Source organism: Salvia hispanica, chromosome 4, assembly GCF_023119035.1.
Source record: "Salvia hispanica cultivar TCC Black 2014 chromosome 4, UniMelb_Shisp_WGS_1.0, whole genome shotgun sequence".
Taxonomy (NCBI): domain Eukaryota; kingdom Viridiplantae; phylum Streptophyta; class Magnoliopsida; order Lamiales; family Lamiaceae; genus Salvia; species Salvia hispanica.
Window position 1 is genome coordinate 10050853 of NC_062968.1, and position 4248 is coordinate 10055100.

Below are 4248 nucleotides of genomic sequence, written 5' to 3' on the forward strand. Positions count from 1 at the left end.
GCTCGTGGCCGGTCCGAACGGTTGATACGGATTGTAAACCAATTATTTGATTCAAGTTTTTGTGAGAACGATTAGTTTCGTTAAAAAAATATTGGTCGTGGTATTGAACGCAATCGTATCGGCTATAAAATCATCTAAAAAACCAGCGAGCACCTTTACTTGTGCTCGGAATATACCGAGCACTTCTACTTGTGCTCGGCAAAGAGCAAGCACATTTAATTGTGCTCGGAAACGTGTAACATAGAATAAAATGGCAATACTATTTCAAAAACTACAAATATAGAAGAAGAATGGAGATATTACACAAAGAAAAATGTATTAAAATTATTATTAAAAAAAACGCCATGCTGAAATGGCGTGCAATAGCGCAACGAAACCGCCCGCTCGTGGCCGGTCCGAACGGTTGATACGGATTGTAAACCAATTATTTGATTCAAGTTTTTGTGAGAACGATTAGTTTCGTTAAAAAAATATTGGTCGTGGTATTGAACGCAATCGTATCGGCTATAAAATCATCTAAAAAACCAGCGAGCACCTTTACTTGTGCTCGGAATATACCGAGCACTTCTACTTGTGCTCGGCAAAGAGCAAGCACATTTAATTGTGCTCGGAAACGTGTAACATAGAATAAAATGGCAATACTATTTCAAAAACTACAAATATAGAAGAAGAATGGAGATATTACACAAAGAAAAATGTATTAAAATTATTATTAAAAAAAACGCCATGCTGAAATGGCGTGCAATAGCGCAACGAAACCGCCCGCTCGTGGCCGGTCCGAACGGTTGATACGGATTGTAAACCAATTATTTGATTCAAGTTTTTGTGAGAACGATTAGTTTCGTTAAAAAAATATTGGTCGTGGTATTGAACGCAATCGTATCGGCTATAAAATCATCTAAAAAACCAGCGAGCACCATTACTTGTGCTCGGAATATACCGAGCACTTCTACTTGTGCTCGGCAAAGAGCAAGCACATTTAATTGTGCTCGGAAACGTGTAACATAGAATAAAATGGCAATACTATTTCAAAAACTACAAATATAGAAGAAGAATGGAGATATTACACAAAGAAAAATGTATTAAAATTATTATTAAAAAAAACGCCATGCTGAAATGGCGTGCAATAGCGCAACGAAACCGCCCGCTCGTGGCCGGTCCGAACGGTTGATACGGATTGTAAACCAATTATTTGATTCAAGTTTTTGTGAGAACGATTAGTTTCGTTAAAAAAATATTGGTCGTGGTATTGAACGCAATCGTATCGGCTATAAAATCATCTAAAAAACCAGCGAGCACCTTTACTTGTGCTCGGAATATACCGAGCACTTCTACTTGTGCTCGGCAAATTGAGATTGAGAAACCCTGCATTTCCTTCCCGCCACTCCCACCGAGAAGGAGCATCTATTCATCATAAAATCACACAGGTTTTCGGAACCGCCGCCGGAAACGTGTTGCAGGTGATCGATGTAGAGAAGAAGACTCTCAACAACGTCATCACGTTTCCTCTCGACGGAGTCTTCTTCGTTCGGTCCGATATTCAGGTTGCTTCCGCTCAAAGAGTCAATTTTCGGTAGTTTATTCAATTAGACCATAGTCTGTTTCGATCGCGTTGATTTTTCCTTTGATTGATTGATTATGATGTCATTCTATGGATTGATTGAGAGTATATTAATTGTAAATTAAATTGTTAAGCTGGTGGAGTCGAGGTCGAGGTCGAGGTCATTCGAAGTTTTCAATTTCTGTCATCGCTTAAGATCAATTGTTTGAATTTTTTGCCTCTGTGTAATGTATTCCTATTAGTTGTAATTTTTTTTGCCTGTGTAATGTATTCCTATTGAGGCAGCTACTTAGGTTCATTTGTCTAAGCAATATGTTCGTATAGTGTTGAGTTTTGTGATCTGATCATGTGAATGGACTAAATAAATGCTCCAAACGTCTCTATTGGTAATAAACAAATGTAACTAACTGTGACTCATATAGATTTCCTTGCATTCTTTGAGCAATGAACATGTATGCTTGATTAAGGAAAACATTTTTGAGTTTTGTGATGTGATCGTGTGAATAAACAAATGTGACTAACTGTGACTCATAGCTTTTCTTGCAAACTTTGAGCAATGACATATGTTAGATTAAGGAAAACATTGAGATGATAAAGATATTGAAGTTTTTATTGCTTGAATAAATGAAATAGTGAATTTTTGTGATGCTCTGTAAATTTACAAGTGCAGTTCTGTGGCATAAGGGTTGGGAGTTTCCTCTACCTCCACTTGATTAGGGTCGGTAAGTGAGTCTATCCTCTTTCTGAAAAAAGTTATTAATCAGTTTCATTCATTATTTTCCTCACAACATTTCACTGCATCCACAAATTCACCCTATAGAATACACTCAATCAGTTCAGTTTTACATGAAGCATTTAGGGGATTTAAACATTGTTTCTTAGTTTGGGCATGAAAATATATGTTAAGATGTATTCTTGTAGCTTATACAACTTTTAATTTTGCTATGTGTGAGAAACTTAGTTAACTATAGTGGAGGTATACTATTATTTGGTTGTTGAGTGTGCGCCTTATTCTTGAAAACAATGATCATGAGAGACTGCTGCATCTCTGATAAGTTCCATAATCAGTGAGTTTTACTATTTATTCAATTGAATTTACCTGAGTGTAATGCTATTCTCTTTGATGTTGCAGTATGCTTCCATCCATGGTGTGATATCTTTATTGTAAGTTGTACTTTCCAGCTTCCATGTCTTACACATGATACCTCTTTCTGCTTTCCCTTGAACATATTCTACTCGAGATTTTTCCAATCCAATTGACGCTGCATTTTGGTTTATCAGGATTCCTTGAAAAGTATAAACCTGTCAGGCAGTAGCTCTATAATTCTAGGTCTTAAAAACTTAAGACAGGTAGTGTGGGAGACTTTGACATACCCTGTACTCTTAACTGCATTTTCTTTCAGTCATGACCACTGAGCCTTATGCCTTATGAACCAGTTATAGCGATGGACAAGCAAGGTAGCACTTGATCACATTCCATTCAAGGTTGCCATAACTATTTCTTCTTACCTGCTTTTGTATGAGTCTGTTTTGTGTGAAAGCACCTCATCATGCGTGCTAACAACTCCAGGTGCTGCAGCTCCAACGTTTTCGCCGTCGACCGGTGAGGAAGAGGCCTACCATTCAAACTGGCTCTGAATAGGCCCGGCCTGACGGCCGCGGCCTCCACCAATGTCGCCCTGCATGTACGAATCCTTATTTGCTTTAGCCCCGTCTTTGTTTTCCTTCTCAATACCCCAATCTTTGTGTTTACTGTGCAACATATGCAGAAATTTAGTTTACTGTGAAATTGTGTTCTTCATATTTGGTTTTTGCTGCTGTCGATTAACTGTTTCTGTTGCATAACATGAAAGTTGTCCTTATCATCTATTCTTTGTGTTCTCCTTGTATTTGGATTTATTTCATGGGATCTCTTTCCCCCTTTAAGAAGCAGTTTTAACCTGAGATTGTTTGTTCTATTTCATGTTTAGTGGTGAGATGTGAGATATTAATGTGTTTGCACTTCTTATTTCTGTCATTTAGGTTGCTTGCTTCATTTAGTTGGCTTCCTCTTCATCATGTATGGCTGGGACTAGGGATGTTGTAGCGCTACCGTTCGAGATGCATAGGCTTGGATTCTAGGTCTTGACCCGGGCTCAGTGCTCGTCCACGTCCCCGAGATCATGCTTTGTATTCAAATTCATAAATTTTTTGCATTTCAAATTCAAATGACTGTAAAACAATTTAATTTAATTCAATATAATATCATTTTGAGTTGGTTTATTTTATATATTTAATTATTACTCCTGATTTAGGAAAATACAATAAATTGAAATATAATTTATTAATAATTAAAAAAAAATAGAATACTTTTATAAACCAGATACCGAGCACCAAGGTGCTTGGAACTATTCCATTGCCCCAGAGTGCTCGGAAATATTCCATTCCCCCTAAGTGCTCGGAAAATTGCAAGCACAAATCGGTGCTCGGAAATTTTCGACCACAAATTTGTGCTTGGAAATTCCGAGCACCTGAGTATGTGCTCGCCATGTTCCAAAATCTGAAAATCATGTAAGTGCTCGGAATATTTCGAGCACCTACAAATGTGCTCGGCATTTTTCGAGCACAATCAGGTGCTCGGATGTCCGAGCACTCTAAAGTGCTCGTATAAAAATTCCGACGAAGCGAAAGCCGAGCACTCTCGGTGC

The 4248-nt window shown here is 37.8% G+C and overlaps 1 long non-coding RNA gene across 3 annotated transcripts; it reads left to right on the forward strand.

Annotated features, from left to right (window-relative positions):
- Window positions 1-1351: 1351 nt before the first annotated feature.
- LOC125217506 lies at window positions 1352-3764 on the forward strand. Of its 3 annotated transcripts, none has more exons than XR_007175735.1 (7): window positions 1352-1544; window positions 2227-2283; window positions 2694-2725; window positions 2843-2911; window positions 2999-3046; window positions 3132-3246; window positions 3584-3764. It is a non-coding gene; the product is annotated as an uncharacterized LOC125217506 (long non-coding RNA). The 3 variants fall into 3 exon arrangements; XR_007175733.1 differs by having other exon boundaries at window positions 2232-2283; XR_007175734.1 differs by having other exon boundaries at window positions 2232-2283; window positions 3141-3246.
- The last annotated feature ends 484 nt before the right edge of the window (window positions 3765-4248 follow it).